The sequence below is a fragment of the Natator depressus genome, chromosome 2, assembly GCF_965152275.1.
Source record: "Natator depressus isolate rNatDep1 chromosome 2, rNatDep2.hap1, whole genome shotgun sequence".
Lineage (NCBI taxonomy): Eukaryota > Metazoa > Chordata > Testudines > Cheloniidae > Natator > Natator depressus.
The window spans coordinates 106,677,465-106,696,752 of NC_134235.1; the positions used below are offsets into that span (position 1 = coordinate 106,677,465).

Here is a 19,288-nt window from a genome sequence, read left to right on the forward strand (position 1 = left end):
AGTGCAGACTGGAGGAGTGAGCATGGGGCTAAGAATCAGGTGGTCCTGACTTCTAATCTGGGCTCTGCCACTGCGTCAACTCTGGGTTGGGTCAAGTCACTTCATCTATTTCAGTTTCCCCATCTGTAAAATGGGGATAATAATAGTCACATCTATCTCACAGTGGTGTCCTGAGAATTAGAGTCCACATGCTGCTTTGAGCATATGAAGTGCTAAGTTTTATTCCACCACTTTATAAAAAATAAAATGTTCAGTAGATTCCCCAGTTGTTGTTTTTAAACCACCTTAGGTTAGAATATCATCCTCTAGTGAGAACTGTTATTTCATTCACTTGAAGCCTTTGATAAGAAGGAAAGATATAATGTACTAAGAGGATTAGTGGAGCTTTCTATGCAGAGGCCTTTCCTTTTGAAAAAAGAGAAGAAGTTATTCGAACTGGCCCATCTGCACTTGTCAGTGATTTAGCTTTAGGACCACAGCTCCGAATCACCAAACATTTACCTGCCTTGCAGTAGTTCATCTTCTCCTGACAGACACTCTAATTGTGCTTGCAGAGAGCTGGTCCACGTCCCAGAAGGAGCTAGTTAAACAGCAGCTCTGCCGGAAGATGACAGCCAATGGGCTCCCCCTAGGGGTAGCTGAGCCTCAGTGGAGTGAAGGAAGGAGCTGTGGCATGTTGCCAGGAAACAAGCCCCACGGTTTGTTCTGACAGAAAAACACAAGCAGAGAATTTTGCTTTGTTTTGTAGCTTCTTGTCAGCACTACCTCAGTGTACTACGAGTCATTGACACTGTTCTTGCTGGACTGCTGTGAACCACTCAACCAGGGACTTAATTCTCACCCTACCGAACAAACTTTCAGATGCTGTTTTTCATTGTTTTCCTTCTCTTATTTCCCTATGTGCCACCTTCTTGTTATTTTTAAAAGTGCAGTGACATTTAAGAGTTGTATCTGTGAAAAGATCTGGAGTAAAAGTAATTAAATGGCCTAACATTTCACCATTCAAGGCCATCTGCATTCAAACATAGCTTAGGTCGTGAGAGAAATTAGTTTGGTGACCTGTGGACACAGTTTAGCCCCACTGGGCATGAAAATGCAGTTTCTGCTCATATGAGAGAAACATGATTATGACAGGGATGTTATAGGCCAGGACTGAGGTGCCTTGGCAGAGCTCTCCTGGGAGTGTGACCTGCACTGCACCTTACCCAAGCCAGGATATTCAGTCCCAGGTGTGAGGGCAATAAAGCTTAAATGAAATATATATATTAAAAGCTGAAAAGGCAAATCAGTAATAATTGCATGGCCAGCACTCTTCGGCAAGTCACAAGTGTGTATGTGACAACATAAAATATAGCATAGAGCACGGTCACTGGCAAACACACACCTAGCAGCTGGAACATGGTTTTCCCCTAAGAGTCCAGTTCTGTAATTCTCTCACAATAAAATTTTGACTTCAGGGAGAGGAAGCTATCTGATCTTTTGAACGTTAATGTAGCCCCAATGAGATGGACTTGTGGGCAGAGTGCAGGTGAGGAGATAAAAAGTGTATGATAAGATGCAGGCTTTGGCTCAGTTTTATCTCTTTCAGTACGTTATTACATAGGCAGGGTCCCCTGACTAAGAAAATGTTATCTTTAGCTCTCACAAGCCTCTACCTGGGCACTATTAGTTGCATTGTCCCACAAAAGTACAGCTGCCTTGGTGGATTGTGAATGCAGAGTTGGTTTCATATGTAGTCCAGCCTCAACACATTTAGGGCTTTGAAGATTAAGAACAGAAGATTAAGAATAGCACTGTTAGGGATCCAGAAGCCACTGGAGGGTGAGGAGTATCCTACATGGTATGTTCTCTGCTGTCTTTCTTGCTAAGGAGGTGGGATGCTGCATTCTGCACAGATTGGTGTTTCTGTGTTGCCTCAACCTTCAACCCCAGTACACTGAGTTACAGTAGTCTAACCTGACAAATTCACGAATTACATTGCCCAGATCCCAGCTGAGAGGAAGGCTATCGCTTCTGGAAAACTAGAGGGTAAAGGAATTCATCTCTCAGCATGGTTGCTGCTTGGGTATCCAGGTGGATCCCATTGCTACATACTACTTTAACAAAAAGAGGGTAGGTGCCTTGAAAGGAGGAGGTGGTTAGTGTCTTGCCAGTTCTTTAAATGTTCTCCTCTTCTTGCCAGCACCATTTCTATCTTGCCTGGATTCAGTTTGAACCAGCTGCTCTTCACCTAGGTGCTAGCAGGCTCTTGCAGGCACTGCAGCATATTTGTGAGGATGGTGGTCACAAATATTAAGAATACAAAAGGGCCAGATCCAGTGGTGAGCTGGAGCCGGTTCGCGCAAACCAGTTGTTAAATTTTGAAGCCGGTTTAGAACCGGTTGTTAAAGGAGTGGGCAAACTCCGGACCGCGGGTCACATCCGCCCCATAGGACTGTCCTGTCTGGCCTGCCTGAGCTCTCGGCTGGGGAGGCTCCCCTGAGAATCCCTTTTTAATTTTTACTCACCCGGTGGTGTTCCAGGTCTTCGGCGGCACTTCGGCGGTGGTCCTTTACTCCCTCCGGGTCTTCGGCGACACTTTGGTGGCATGTCCTTCAGTTCTGCTGAAGACCCGGAGTGACTGAAGAACCTGCCGCCGAAGTGCCGCCGAAGACCCGGAGCGAGTGAAGGAACCGGTTTTTCAGATTTGGCAGCTCATCACTGGCCAGACCCACAGCTGATGTAACCAATTTACACCAACTCTGGATCTGGTCTAAATTTTGGTGTCAATAGAGCAGTGCTGGCCAGTCACCAAGCTCATGACATATCACACCATCATTAAGTGGTCTCAGGTATTGAAGAGGAGAGAGGTAGCACTGATCTATAAAGGAGAGATAGTAAGGATTTATGCAGGACCCTACATGTTCTGTTCTCTTGTGAAATAACCTGTCAAGCAATTGCCGCAATTTTAAAAGTTCAAGGAGTATCTCAAGACCTTTGTAAAGTCAGGGCTCTGCAAGTAAATCACAGTATAAATTTCATATTAGTTAATTATTTATTATTAATAGGTGCTGCACGTAATTTTGTTTACTTTTGGTTTAATATGAGGCGGGGTGGCAAAAGCGCAATACCAGCATGGTACTCTCACAGTAGAAATTGTCACTTGCATGTCCTTATTCCATTGCACCAGCCAAGTGTTTGAGACACTGGGTTCATTTAGCTTCTGTTCTTGCCATGGACTAATAGGGGCAGAAACAGGAAGACAACCCTGCACAATGCAAAAAATAACTGTTTTGTGCCAAAAGGGAATGTATGATTAGGACTGCAATGGGCAGGCAAGCAGTGAGTCAGTGACCTGAGGCAGAACAATGTGTCAGTAAGAGAGAACAGAAGCTGAGGGACATTAGTGGCCCACAGCCTCAATTTGTAATGACTGTGTGGCCTACCTGCCAAAAAGTTTGTCTCCACCTCCTCACTCTAAGGATTTCTCATCATGTTCTTAACTACTTGGACATCATAAGAAAAAATGGTCTGCCTGTTTCCAGCATATCACCCAAGGCATCTGCTCAAACGAAACAGAACGGCAGACCCTGAATCTAATTCGGAGCTTTCCAAACACCTGTGAGTCAGTCGATGGGAAATTCTCCCTGTCTTCACGAGCACAGATGAGTTTTGAACCTTCTGGGCATTTTAGCAGTTTACCATCTGTACATATAACCTTTTTTTTGAGTACATAGAAGTCTTGTAGGAGGATGTAAAATCCAGGAACCAAGATAAGAAAACATGTTTACACCTGCTACATCTGTTCAAGAATTTCCAGCCTGTATTACACTTTTGACTTTCAATCATTTTTTCCCTTTGGTGAAATGCCATCATCTTAAAAGCATTTTTTATTTTTCCCAAGTCTCACAGACTTTCCATCAAAACTTGTACAGAACATATTGTAACCGAGCAAAATTGTGGAGCAGCCTATTGATAGAGGGTGGTGCTAGCTGCTACATCTTTTGATTACCATGGATAGTTTGGATACTGAGAAATCATAGTAAAGAAAATAATTTTTTTAATATAAAAATGGTGGGAGGCCTATGCACCATGTATAGTGGAGAAATATATCCATGTATAGTGGAGAAATATACCTGCAAGCCCATTGAAGAAAAAAAAACCATTTAACACAAAGTAGGTTATCAAAGGAACAATTATTAAAATATCTTCACAAAGAAGAATATATGCACAATAATCCCAACTAAGGATAGTATTTGCTAACTGTTTTTAATAGAAGGCCAGACACAATGAAATGTGCCTTCAGAAAGACGACTACAGCTGATCAAAATTATTTCCTTAATAATTGTGAAAAAAATCAAAATTTCAAAGTCATTTCTGTGTTGGAAGGTTCAAAGCAGAACCATATTTCTGATTTTTATCAAAAAATTTCACTGGATTTTTTCTTATCAGAAATGTTACAGGAAACATTATCAAATATTTGTGTTTAGTGAAAACTAGATTTTGGATAAACACCAAATTTTAATAGCCACTTCAATAATGATTTCTATAACATTTCTGATAAACATTTAGATAAAACTATTAATACAGAAATTTCAATAGAAACAAAACATTTTTGAATATTTTCCTTTTTTGAAAAAAAGCCATTTTGCAGTGAAAAAACTTGGAAACATTGGAAAAAGATTTGACTGGCTCTAGTGTAGACATGAGCTGTCCTACTAATGTGATGTAAAGGGTCAGAGTGGAGGCAGGGGCAGGGGAGAAAAACTCCATGACCTATAATCACACAAAATGTCCCCAATAAAATAAAGCAAACTGCTTTGACAAGTCAACGAGTAACTAAGTGAACATAATTAAAGTCTTGTGTATATAATTATGGCACTCAATTACTACAGTGCTACCTGTTTTCTTGTTGTAAGTGTTTGCTTAATGGGCATTCTGTAAACTAATAAAAATAATAATAATTAATAATATCAAGTTAATTTAATCAGGTACTAATTCTGAGGAGTGCTAAGTCAAGTCCTGAAGTCCTTGCTCCGTTTTTTGTTGTTGGTTTTTTTTGACTCAGGCAAACTCCCACTGCAATCAATGGAAATAAGAATGTTACCCAATGAAATTTCACCCTATAAACAATAATAATACATAATTCAGTCTAGTAAATTTAATACAATCTGATCATTTTCATTTATCCCAAATCAAAACTCACACCAACATGTTCCACACTTGACAATACAGCATAGTCCTCTACTGGAAGTTAGAGTGCGCAAACTGCACTGTGTAGGAAGCTCAGGCGAGGATGGGTTTTAACATCAACAATATAGTGATAATAGGAAAATGTGAAAAATTTGGGCTACGAGCTGCTAATGCACAAAGTGGCCTAGACCATTATTCAAGTGTACACCCATAACTGCTGTACTCTACTTAGCTGAAAGTAAGTTGCCACATTGTCGCTCCCGCAAGACATTCCCTACCCTTGACATATCCTCTCCCTTGCATGAGTGGTAATGACTAGGATCAGGTCCTGCTGGCTCCTGCTGGACTGCTTTGCCTTGCTCTAGAGTAGTATCTTTTAATAATACTGCGTTGTTGGGGGGTTTTCAGTCTTTACTCTACAAATTAGTTAGTGACTTTAAAGCTATTTCTAGACAGCAAATAAAACCATGTCAATTCAATTGTCCTAAAACCAGATTTTAAACATGGTTCCAGTGTATGGTGTAGACTGGATCTTTGATGTTTCATAACCAGGCTGAAAGTTATGCACAAATAGGCATTTGTGTCCACATTTCAGGTAACTGCAGTGCAAATGTAAACCTCATGCCTAGTGCCTTATCTCTGCACAAAACCACCAGTTTGCACACAGAGACACAAAGACATGCAAGGATTTGTGCACACACTTTTGCACCCAGTAATAGCAAAATTCTGATGTCCTCAGGAATTTTTCAGATGGACTGAGTGGGGACTTTAGAATTTGCACCTAAAAATAGTACAGTAAATAAAGAGTTTTGAAATCCTTGTAAAAACTGTTTAATATTAATTCCAAAGACTAATGACAAAGTTCATAGAACTGATGGTTTTAGCACAGTATCACAGCAGATGCATTCAGTACTTTTCCTCAATAGCTTCTTTGTGCCGCCTCCTGACTCTTATATTGTTTACCTTTCATCTTGATCTGCCACTTTCTCCAAGGCCAGCAGAGCAAAGTCATTCTCCTGACTCACATAGCTCCAGATGGATTCAGACTCCAACACACCATCTTCCCCAGAATTTGGCATATGTCGGTTTATATACCCTAATCAATCAGGCTGATTTCAGTTCATCCTAATCGTCCTGTTAGGGTTCTGAGCTAGCAATAGCAGAAGCTAGATATCCCCAAGCAGCCTAATTGACACAGTCTAATTACATTCCTTCTTGAGATTTCCATTAAACTGCTCCCTGAATCCATTACAGCAGTTGACTATATGTTTTGGTGATTTTTCTTACTAGGCTATAGCTAATATGATATTTGAATTCTATATGATCTAGAGGGTACTGGATCTTGCCACATGCATTTGTTTGCTGTTTGTCAATCACCTTGTTCTAGCACTTATCTAATGTGTCATCTATCCATGGATGAGGACACCCATTTTGACTCTCAGCAAACATGGTCATTTCAGTCTAAATGCTGGCAGTGGTTCTTTCCTGAGAGCACCACACCAACTGCTTGATTCAAAAACTGCCAGCTCCTATCAACCTCTTGTGCAAAGGCTATCTCTCGTAAGCTAGGGAGTTGACATTCTTTTCAAAAACAGCTTGGAAAGGTATGCTCTTTTGTCAGCATCCACATTCCCACACAACCCTTTTGCTATAGTAAACTATAAACAGATCCACTGAGATTCCATCAGTCACAGTTGGCCCTGGTCTACACTACAAGTTTAAGTCAGATTTAGCAGCATTAGATCGGTTTAGCCCTGCACCTGTCCACACTACGAAGCCATTTTTTCCAACTTTAAGGGCTCTTAAAACCGGTTTCTGTACTCCTTCCCGACGAGTGGATTAGCGCTGTAATTGACCTTGCTGGGTCCAATTTGGGATAGTGTTGACACAATTTGACGGTATTGGCCTCCGGGAGCTATCCCAGAGTGCTCCATTGTGACCGCTCTGGACAGCACTCTCAACTCAGATGCACTGGCCAGGTAGACAGGAAAAGCCCTGAGAACTTTTGAATTTCATTTCCTGTTTGGCCAGCGTGGCGAGCTGATCTGCACAGGTGACCATGCAGAGCTCTTCAGTCCAGGTGACCGTGCAGAGCTCATCAGCAGAGGTGACCATGCAGTCTCAGAATCGCAAAAGAGCTCCAGCATGGACCGAACAGGAGGTACTGGATCTAATCGCTGTATGGGGAGACGAATCCGTGCTATCAGAACTCCGTTCAAAAAGACGAAATGCAAAAATATTTGCAAAAATCTCCAAGGACATTAAGGACAGAGGCTACAACAGGGACCCACTGCAGTGCCGCGTGAAACTTAAGAAGTTCAGGCAAGCCTACCAAAGAACCAGAGAGGCAAACGGCCACTCCAGGTCAGAGCCCCAGACATGCCGCTTCTATGATGAGCTGCATGCCATTCTAAGGGGTGCCCCTACAACTACCCCACCCCTGTGCGTGGACTCTGTCAATGGACTCTCACGCAACAGGGATGCGGATTTTGGAGACGAGGAAGATGAGGAGCAGGAGGAGGCTGAAGCGCAGCAAGCAAGCAGAGAAACTGTTTTCCCTGACAGCCAGGAACTGTTTTTCACCCTGGATCTAGTACCCTCCCAACCCACCGAAGGCGGGCTCCCGGACCTAGAAGGTGGAGAAGGGACCTCTGGTGAGTGTACCTTTGTAAATATAATACATGGTTTAAAAGCAAGCATGTTTAATTATTAATTTCCCTTGAAGACTTGGGATGCATTCGCGGCCAGTACAGCTACTGGACAAGTCTGTTAACGTGTATGGGGATGGAGTGGAAATCCTCCAGGGACATCTCCATGAAGCTCTCCTGGATGTACTCCCAAAACCTTTGAAAAAGGTTTCTGGGGAGAGCAGCCTTATTCCGTCCTCCATGGTAGGACACTTTACCACGGCAGGCCAGCAGAACATAGTCTGGAATCATTTCATAACAAAGCATTGCAGCGTATGGTCCCAGTGCTTGTTGGCATTCAAGCAACATCCATTCTTTATCTCTCTGTGTTATCCTCAGGAGAGTGATATCATTCATGGTCACCCGGTTGAAATAGGGGGATTTTATTAAGGGGACATTCAGAGGTGGCCGTTCCTGCTGGGCTGTTTGCCTGTGGCTGAACAGAAATCATCCCCGCTTTAATGTTGGTGAAACGTCTCTTGTGATCCAACAGTGCTTGCAGAACCATTGAAAAGTACCCCTTTCGGTTTATGTACTGGCTGCCTTGGTGGTCCGGTCCCAAGATAGGGATATGCGTTCCATCTATTGCTCCACCACAGTTAAGGAATCCCATTGCAGCAAAGCCATTCACTATGATCTGCACATTTCCCAGAGTCACTACCCTTGATATCAGCAGCTTAGTGATTGTGTTGGCTACTTGGATCACAGCAGTCCCCACAGTAGATTTGCCCACTCCAAACTGATTCCTGACTGACCGGTAGCTGTCTGGCGTTGCAAGCTTCCACAGGGCTATCACCACTCGCTTGTGAACTGTGAGGTTCACTTGGTATTCTGGCGTTTCAGGGCAGGGGAAAGCAAGTCACAAAATTCCATAAAAGTGCCCTTATGCATGCAAAAGTTTCGCAGCCATTGGGAATCGTCCCAGACCTGCAACACTATGCGGTCCCACCAGTCTGTGCTTGTTTCCCGGGCCCAGAATCGGCGTTCCACAGCATGAACCTGCCCCATTGCCACCAGGATGGCCAAATTGCCGGGGCCCGTGCTTTGAGAGAAGTCTGTGTCCATGTCCTCATCACTCTCCTCACCGCGCTGCCATCGCCGACTCGCCTGCTTTTGTAGGTTCTGGTTCTGGATATACTGCTGGAGAATGCGCATGGTGTTTAGAGCGGTCACAATTGCCGTGGTGATCTGAGCAGGCTCCATTCTTGCCGTGGTATGGCGTGAGCAGGAGAGCAGAGTGGCAGCGGAAGCGGCGGGTGGATGACGATGCTGACAGCAATATGGCGCCCGCACAGAAAAAGGCACGAAATGATTGTCGGCCGTTGCTTTCACGGAGGGAGGAGTAGGCTGGCAGCAGACGATGCAGTACAACTGCTAGCTGTCATTGTTTCCCAGGGTACTTGTGGTGTTGCTGGCTGGGAGAGTAGCCTGAGGCAGAATGGCCCCCTTAAGGATTAAAGCTCACAACCCTGGGTTTAGCAGGCCAATGCTCAAACCACTGAGCTATCCCTCTGCCGATATTCCAGGCAGGACTGAATCTCCATTAGACAAAAATTAAAGAAGAGAATGACCTGAGTCATTCCCATTTATGTCCAGGCGCCCCTGACAGACCTCACCGAGGTCTGCCAGGAGCACCCATGTCTGTCCAAATGCCCCGACCGACCTCACGGAGGCTGGCCAAGAGCACCCAGAAGATGACAAGGATGGCTACCAGTCATATTGCACCGTCTGCTGCCACAAGGCAATGAGCTGCTGCTGTGTAGCAATGCAGTCCCATGTCTGCCAGCACCCAGGAGACGTACGGTGATGGTGAGCTGAGCAGGCTCCACGCTTGCCGTGGTATGGCGTCTGCATGGGTAACCCAGGAAAAAAGGCGCGAAACGATTGTCTGCCGTTGCTTTCACGGGGGCGGGTCGGAGAGCGGGGGGCCTGACAACATGTACCCAGAACCACCCGCGACAATGTTTTTTGCCCCATCAGGCATTGGGATCTCAACCCAGAATTCCAATGGGAGGCAGAGACTGTGAGAACTGTGGGATAGCTACCCACAGTGCAACGCTCCGGAAGTCGATGCGAGCCTCGGTACTGTAGACTCACTCCACCAACTTAATGGTCTTAAGTGGGGACACACACAATTGACTGTATAAAATCACTTTCTAAAAAATCTACTTTCTATAAATTCGACCTAATTTCGTAGTGTAGACATACCCTTTGGCTCCTTTGGCTAATTTGATCGCACTTTCCATCAAATTAATGTTTCATCTTACCAGGCTACAGAGAAGCAAAAATAGAGCTGCTGGTGCATTGTTTTACCAGATAAAGGCGGCATTTTCTAACAGTGTAGTATATAGTTTCATGCAACTCGGGCTAACTTTTAGACTGTTTGACTCTTACACTAACTATTGTGCCCTGGAGGTAAATTAAATGTCACAGAAAAAAGATGGCCTCAGTCCCTTTTCTAGCCAATTTTGCTCAACGTGAAGGAGTGTTCAGGAAAGCACAATGTGCCCCATTTATAAGGTTTGGGTTTTTTAATACCAAATTCTAAATACTATTACTTTAATTCAGAAATGTCTGGGGGATTGTCTGGTTGTCTAACCAATATAGAGCTGAATGCCTGTTTTATGAATGAATTGTGAATTGAGTTCATAAAACCAAAACATTCATATAATTAACCATTTGAAAATTACAATAGATGTAGCGCATACGTTGCAGGCTGGTGCACTACGTTGCTTTCTTCTTGACCTTCAAACCACTGCCACGTGATTTCCAATGCACTGAAGGCATAGGAATGTGAAAGGATGTCAAGTTGTTCTTCACTGATATCACTTTTGTTATGTGATTTCCCTTCCCTCTCCCCTCCACCCAATCAGGGAAAATGGTTCATACAACCGGTCGTTTGTAAGATTGGTGTTCATAAAATCGAGGTTCTACTGTACACAAGTTCAATTATCCAAGCTTCCGTTATCAGAATCTCCCTGTCATTCATAAAAGGATAATGTCACCCAAAATCTATTAATTTTAGTCAACATTCCCTCAGCTATCCAGAACTCTGATCGTCTACATTTATTCAGTAGTCCTAATGGCATTAGAATACTTGATATTGTACTGTACTTCAGTGGGGTAGACCTCAAAGAAGACAAAGACTATTGCCTTCAGAGAGGGCCAGAATGTAAATATACACCACCTCCAAGCATAGCACACCCATAGTATTCATCAGTGGTAGGTAAAAACACTTAGGTATTTCAATTGAACTTGCTCCTTCAAGTGCTCCGTGATTGGAACTCTCACTCAAATTAATGGGAGTTTTGCATGTAAGGGACTGGCTGAATCAAGTCCACCAAAGTCTGGAGTGAGAGTGTAGTAAGCCAAGTACTCACCCTAGAGTAGCTGAATAGGGTTGGACCAGGTAGACTTTTGTACTACTACTGTCCAAGATAGAAGATTGTGGCATGAGAAAACATTATAATTAATGTTTGAAAATATGAGGAGCAGAAAGGAAATTTGTGCAGTTGAGAAATGTTTGGAAGTAATGTTTATATAATTGGCAGCAATTTCTAGTGGCAAATTCTGCCTACCTTCATGTGGTCAGAGAGCCCTGACAGCAGTGGAATTGGTAGACTTGATCTTTGCATGCCTGTAAAGCTGATGGGCCTACCTAATTCAGCATCAGGAAATGTCAAAGGAAAATCTAAAAATAAATAAAGAGAAGTTTCTACCCCTCATCCTTGAGAATATAAAATGTTGTAAACTGAGGCCTCTGAGCACTATGACTGAAAACTTGCCACTGATTTTTCATAGGCCTCCTCATCGTCATCCAGAGGGGCTTTAGGGTCCAGAAAAAAAAATCAAATAATTGATCCCTGGATACTTGGAAAGGCCCCAGATTGTGTTGTCCAAGCTGTGCCCTGTTGGCACTAGGACAAGTCTCCTAGCTGTTTCTGTACCTTCAATTCAGACTTGACCTGGATCTGAATCGATGTATGGGAGACAGCTGGCTCTCTGGTCAACTCCATGGCAGTAAAGGGAAAGGGACAACATTCTCAAATGACACTCCTGGGGGAGGTCTCTGAAGTGCTTGTCCAGTCTGCTGTCAATTTCACCGGCTCATCATGCTGGCTGGTAGCTCCTTTGGGTTTACATAAAGCAGACCAGGATGCTGTTTTCAATTATAACAACAGAACATATAAAAATATGTTCCTGGTTTTGTAGACCCATTGTGAGCCTCTTTACTTACAAAAACTGAGACTGTGTTGTTCATTCATAGTAAGGCAGAGTATAATGGGCAAGTGTCAATCAATTTAGTTGCAGGAGAAGCGGTCAGGTATTTTGCGGGGGTCGGGTGGGAGATGGTTTGGTGGCAAAAATTGTCATAGGTCTGACAACAAACGCTATGGTTGGCCCTGGGAATGGGTACGATTCCACTGTTGGAGTAAGTTTAGAGTAAAGCCTTCAGTGAGGTTCCCCATGCTTCCGTAGGAAGGAGGATTGGGAAGTGCTATGGGCCAAAAAGGGCTGAGGTGATCCATGACTTTCTGGAACAACTGGCCAAACCCTTCCAAGGAGCAAATCAACCACAGGAGCTAGTGGCCTTCAGTGGGACTGCTTGTGTGGGTACGTACTATGTACAGAATGAAGGGTTTGCGTGACTATACAATGTTACCTTTTTTCTTACCATGGTATTTCCCTTATTGAGTAGTAAGACGGGGAAAGCTCCTGTTTCTGCAATGTGATCTCATGCTGAGCTGATCTTAGTGAGATAAAGCTTTATCTTTTTAACACGTACCACTGTATAACTGTTTCCTGGACTTATGCTTGCTAGTGGAGGCCAGCCCCAAATAAAACAACTGTCATGCAGGGGAGGCTACAGATGGCACGGTAGTAGTACGCATACTGTACACCTGCATGTTTGGCACACAAGTGTCTGAGTGCAGATTTGCTAGCTAAGAAGACAGATTTATTTTTCTGAGGAGGCAGGAAGATCAGATCACCTCCAGGTGTTACACTGATAAATACCGAGAATAACTCACCAGTCCTCCGCAATTCTTCCCTGATCAACTTCATCCTTGAGATATGAATTAGAGGCACAGATATGTTATCTGGGAAGTTGTCCAGATTCATTTTCAAGGAAGTTAGACACTCAACACAGGCCTGCCATAAGCAAGGCTTTTTGGTTTGTCACAGTGCCAGAGGCAGCACTGGAAGGCCAAGATTGGAACCATGTAGCCTAATCCCCAAGCTGTGGGGAGTTCAGATAAAATGGGACTCAAAGTTCAGCAGTTCCTAGTTTTGTTTTCAGTTCTGCAAACTGAAATCCAATCAATGAGGCTTTGCAAAACAAAAAGCTAAACCATCCATACAAAATAGGGCTAAGTCCTGTAACCCGTTAGTGGTTACAGAAGAAAGATGCGCACTCGGGCCTTGATCGAAGAGTCAGTGAAATCTGTGGGAGACTTTCCACTTATTTCAATGGCTTTTGAATTAGGCATTACTGAGCTGTGCAGCAACTGCAGAGTGTGGTGAAAAATGCTCTGTGGCCAGTCCCATGAGCACAGCAACCAAAATGTGCTGGGGCAGAGACATGGATGGCTGAATCAATGGGACTCAGCTCTCATTCATACTCTGGAATGTCAATGAAGTCGGTAATGCTAGGTGGGACTTGGTCCTAGGTGTGTGCCTCTGCCAGAGACAGAACACCCAGTGATCTAATATCATAAGCAAACCCTAGCTTCCCATACTGGAATCTGAGTGGAGAATTACCTAGGGGGGAAAGTGCTGCTATAGGCATTATTTGGAAAGAACTTGATGGTAGCTAATAGCAGTGCTGCTTGCTCATTTTATTTCTATCTTTTTTGGGTCTCTTACAATACAAAACTGTAAAACACAGGCAAACAGCCTCTGGTCATGGAACTATCATTATAAACTTGCCTTAGACATGTACAAGAATGGTTTGTTTTTGATATACTTTTAAGTCGTTTTAACATGATTTTAAAAATGAAAAGCTGACATCTAGTATGTTTTCATCTTAACACCTTTGAGCTGTGGTTAATCCTCCAGGCAATGGAATGAAGGAGTCTGGTCGTCCTATATCTGCTAACATTTGAAAGCTATAGAGAGGGACATGTGGAGAGAAAGACAGGTGACATGGCATTTTCAAAAGCGCTCAGGGTGGGCCTAGCTGTTCCCACTAAAGTCAATGGTTGACTTTGGTGGGAGCAGAGCAAGGCCTTGTCTACATGAGAAAGTCGCATCAGTTTAACTTAACTGGGTTTTGAAACCAGTTTTTAAACTAAAGCAAATCCCTGTAAGGATACTCCTATTTCAGTTTAAAAGTGGCATTTTTGAGTGTAGCTTTGCTGAGTCAACTTGACAGCCATTCTGCTGGGCCCTGATGCCTCCAGTGCAGCCCTGAATAGACTGCACCCTAAGGCAATGTCACCATTCATAATTGCAGGCACTGGATCTTGGCAGAAATTCCACCAACTCTGCTGAGCTAAAAAAACCAGAAGGAATCAAGGCAGAAGAAGTGCATCTCCATGTCTATTAGTTGCCTGCCATTTTTCAATACATGCTGCAAACCCTGGCTTTAAGCTGGGGTTTAACATGCATGAGAACTGGGCACTATGATAGTACTACTACTGTGTTTCTAATTTTTGTTTTTTAAAAACGCCAGTGTTTGCCTTTTTCCCCCTCTTGTTATTATTTTTGTTTCTCCTTCCAGGTGCTGATCACATGGGTATTAGCTGGATCAAAATCACATAATGTAGAAAGTTCAAATTATCCATTAAACTCGGCCTTCCTCACACATAAGGACACACAGAACGTGGTAAATTTTACCACAAATGGGAAAGAATCTCAGCTGAAAACAGCATTTTCCATCCTATGAGGCTTCATCAAAGGAAAAAAAACAACCTTGCAATGTTTCCTTGGTTGTGTTACAGAATTTGGTAGTTGCACAGTGCTCCAGCAGAGACATACCAGCCTAACAAATAAAGTGTTTGCAATGTTCAGTGCTAAGCTACCACCATCCTTAAGATTTGAAGACTGGTAAACAAAACATTGTTTGGAAAAGGCCAGTCGGGCCTCCAGCTTGGCAAAGGTAATAAAGCATATGCACAACTTTAATCAGAGAGCTCTTCTCTTTTTTTATTTCCCCCACTTCTTCCCCCCATTCCCTTTACTTTGCTCTGGTGGGATGATGCATCCAGTTGGAGCTGATAAACAGAAGGAACCAAGGAGGAGAAGTGCATCTCCATTTCTATTAGCCGTCTGCCGCTTCGATACATGCTGCAAACCTTGGCTTTAAGCTGAAGTGCAAAACCTCTGGGGCTTTTGCTCCCCGCTGTCAGCATTTGAGGCCTGATTTTTATTTCTGGAACAAGCATGGAATAAAGAACTTGTCCCTTTAATACAAAGGCAGAGAGAAGGGCAAAGCTGTTCCCAAGAAGTCAGTAAAAGTGGTAATGCCTATTAATGATTGCAGCAGAGTGCTTTTCAGTAGCTCTATTAAAGAAGCTCTTTGTCCTAATAAATACCAGTGAAAGAGCTTGCTCTCAGAGCACCTTCCCTGCACTTTATTTATAATGAGTCTTCTAATGAGTACATAGTGTTTATGTTTCCTTGAGAGACTCATCACTCCCCTTCTCAGTCTGTTATTTAACTATAGGGTACTGTATGAAGGCACCCCCTCCCCCACACTTCCATATACCTTTTTGCAAGGGCATATGTAACCCCCAAAGGACGAATGAATACTTGAGTAGTGGGTGGGAGGGGGGAAGAAAGTGTTCTTTCTGAACCTTAAGCATGGCATGGCAAAGGACACAGCTCAGCTTTAAAGCAGCTTTCTATGTGTGCTTTTCAGAACTGGAACTGATGCGCTCCAATGTGAATCTCGCAGTTTAATTTCATAGAGCCTGATCCTCATATTCACTAAGTCCCCTTTGCACCACTTTGGAAGCGTAAAGTGAACTTGAGGCTACATCTACACTATGAGCTGCAAGCGTGAGTCCCCTGCTCCTGGACACATGCTTGTGGTAGGTTTCATTGAGCTAGCACAAGTATAAATAGTAGCATAGCTGCAGTAGCATGGGCAGCAGCGGCATAGCTTAGCAATGCCAAGTACAAACCTGCCAGAAACCGGAGGGTATGCACTCGGGGAGGCCTGCCCATGCTGCCGCTGTCCAGGCTACTGCCACTACACAGCTATTTATACTCATGCTAGCTTGATGAAGCTAACGCGAGTATGTGTACACAAGCTGACAATCACACCCCTAGCTCATGATGAAGACGGAGCCTAAATAGTGTTGTCAGCTCTCACACTTTCATTGAAAGTCTCATGATATTTAGTGATTTATTTATTTTTTTGCTTAAAGCCTCAAGTCACAGTGTCATATGATTACGAGACAATTTCAAATCTCTTTCTTTCAAAGTAAGTTTCTAGCCCTCATGGTTGTAGAGAAAAGACTGAAAAACCAAGAAGGCAAATTAAAAAGAAACTAAAATGTGTTATGTTTAAAAATCACATGATCTTAAGTCAATTTTATGTTGGGTTTTTTCCAGGCCCCAACTCTGATTTTTGAATGCCTGGAATTGACAATACTGCTTAAATTTATGCTCACAATTTATTGCCAGTATATTAGAATCAAGCCCCTTGAGTTCACACGCTTCCAGCCAAGTGAATGCATAGGAAGTTGTATCTAGTCATAACCTGTTGTTATAACTAGTCTGAACACTGTATTGTAGCTGCTTTTAAAAAAAATGTTTAAAGTATTCAAGAGTAAAGGGGAGAAAAAGGAGATAGGCGGGCCGGAAAAGAGCACTTTGTAACTTGTATTTTAATGAGAATTTAAGTATGCTGCAAACAAATAGACATAATCAGCAAAGGCAAAAAAAGTTTGATGAACTAAAAAAAATGCTATTAAGTGCTTTTTCTCACCCCTGGAATTTTGTTTTGGCTTATAATATAGCTTAAACTAATCCAGAAGAAAAACAAAAACAAAACAAAAAACATTTGGCAATTCAAAGAAATGAAAGGAAAAATGGGAAATCAAGCAGGAAAAAGTTAAATTTTCAGACTTGGATGCCTACTGGTAAGCACCTAAATACACAGTTAAATCCACAATATGGATTTTAGGCAACCAAATTTGAAAATTTTGGTATTGAACTTCCCTCTCACAAAAAATGCCCATTGCTTTTAAATAGCTTCCTAAAAACTTGAACCTTAAACTTGTTCCACATTATTTTATCCTTTTTCTCCCCCACTTGGAAAAAACACTGATTTAGTTCCTCTGTTATGGAACAAAAGCCAAACAACTTTGCTTTACTTACTTCTTCATGGTCAACAGTCAGGTCTTAAAGAGCTCCTTGGTTTGTCATGGTCACTGATGAAATTTCATTAGTTTCTAATAACAAGTTAAGACTCGGAGAACTTATCTACATTCTATTGCTACCTTTGAGGAGGAAGGAGAAGTATTTTTCATACTAGAGAAATACCGGAAAGGGTACTAGGGCAGAAATGTCTGATGTTTCTCCAATGTTGTATGCAGTCTTGTTATAGCTGTGTTGGTTCCAGGATATTAGCAAGAGAATGTGAGTGAGGTAGTGAGGTAAGGCTGGCCTAGTAAGAGATATTACCTCACCTACCTTGTCTCTCTGAATTTTCTCCCCAAGGGAACACATCAGCCCATTTAGGAAGTGAAGGAAGAACAGTGATGCAACAAAGTGTGACATGATGCTCAGATAGTATGGTATCGACATTCTTATTTTGGTAACAAGTGCCATAGAAAACCCCATCTACACATAAAACATCATTTTAAAATTACATTTTCCAACTGGCCAGTGGTAGAACTGCCAAATGCAAGTATCAAAACTTAGAAGACAACCCAAAAAAAAGCCATGTCATTCCTTGACAGCCTGAAATAATACACACTAAATCCACTCTCTTTGCTGACGACATCATGGTCTAAAACAGGGATTGGCAACCTTTGGAATACGGCCTGCCAGGGTAAGCCCCTGGCGGGCCGGGCCGGTTTGTTTACCTGCCACTTCCACAGGTTCGGCAGATTGTAGCTCCCATTGGCCACGGTTTGCTGCTCCAGGCCAGTGGGGGCTGCAGGAAGCAGCATGGGCCGAGGGATGTTCTGGCCACCTCTTCCTGCAGCCCCCATTGGCCTGGAGCAGCGAACCACGGCCAGTAGGAGCTGCAATCGGACAAATCTGTGGACGCGGCAGGTAAACAAACCGTCCCATCCTGTCCCGTCCGGGGGCTTACCCTGGCAGGCCGTGTGCCAAAGGTTGCCGATCCGTGGACTAAAAAGAGCAGAGCATTTACAATTTTATATCTCTATCTCACAGGAATGGGGATAGTTAACACAGACCCAGAAGAGTGCAGTTTGCACAGCACCCCTTCCATCTGAGGCACAATTCTGGCCAGAACTCAGGGGCAGTGCACCTCAACATCTCCCACCCAGCACAGCAGCATGCTGGTTCCTGTGACAGATCATACTGAGAGTTAAGGGTGCCCAGCACCTTGCAGGTTCAGGTATCACTGTGCACTAGCAAGAAACAGTGAACCTTTCCCCCTTAATTTGGCAGGTCTGTGGAACTTTTAAAACAATGAGCCTGTTTGCCAAATAGGTTTTTATGTAACTTTCTGTGTAAGTAGCCAGTGCACATTCTGTGACAAGCTGTACCATGGTACAAAACAACTTGGTTTAATATCTTTGTGAGGGCTCATATGATGCCTGTTTCTACTAGAAATAATAGCTTGAGGCGGTGGGCACTCACATGATGCACCCATAATGTGAGCTTGTGACAGAATGGAATTAACTCATGAAACCAGTGTGGGTGAAAGAAATGTCTGCTACTGTGCTGTGCAGCTGCCCTAGGCTAGATGGCAGGATCTGAAGACTCTCTCTTTCATTCTCTGTGTTTGTCTTTTGTACTTGGATGTATAAGAGTGAAAGTTTCCCTTGTTAATTCTTTTTCTGAGTCTCCTCCAGGGCTATCTCTAATAAAACCAGGAGACATGCAATCAACTGTCCATGGTAAGTGACATTATCTATCTATTTTTGCCTTTCATACTGCCATGCAACACCAGAGACTTTGAGTGGCTTCCATGTCAAATCTATAGCAAAAGCCCAGATCCAGAAAAGGGCTTAGGTATTGCAATGAAACAGAGTTGCAATGGAGTGTCGCGTTAAATTTTAGGTGCCTAGAAAAATCACAGGACCACCTCTGCGATCCACAAAACCTGAGTTGGGTGCCTATATTCCTATACGCTGAGTATTGAGAGATAGGCGCCTTAAACTGCGATCCACAAAAACCAGCCTGCTAGTCAGGAAGCTGCCTCAGCTAAGCAATGGGAGATGTCAACCAGATGGGTGTTTCCTGAGCCCTGTCCCTCTCATGGAGATAGGTGTCTAAGTCCA

General features: G+C 43.3%; 1 long non-coding RNA gene across 10 annotated transcripts in view; it reads right to left on the reverse strand.

The window, feature by feature from the left end:
* LOC141982585 (uncharacterized) overlaps positions 1-19,288 on the reverse strand; it is a 176,739-nt gene that overhangs the window by 68,129 nt on the left and 89,322 nt on the right. The gene's annotated exons all lie outside the window — the stretch shown is intronic.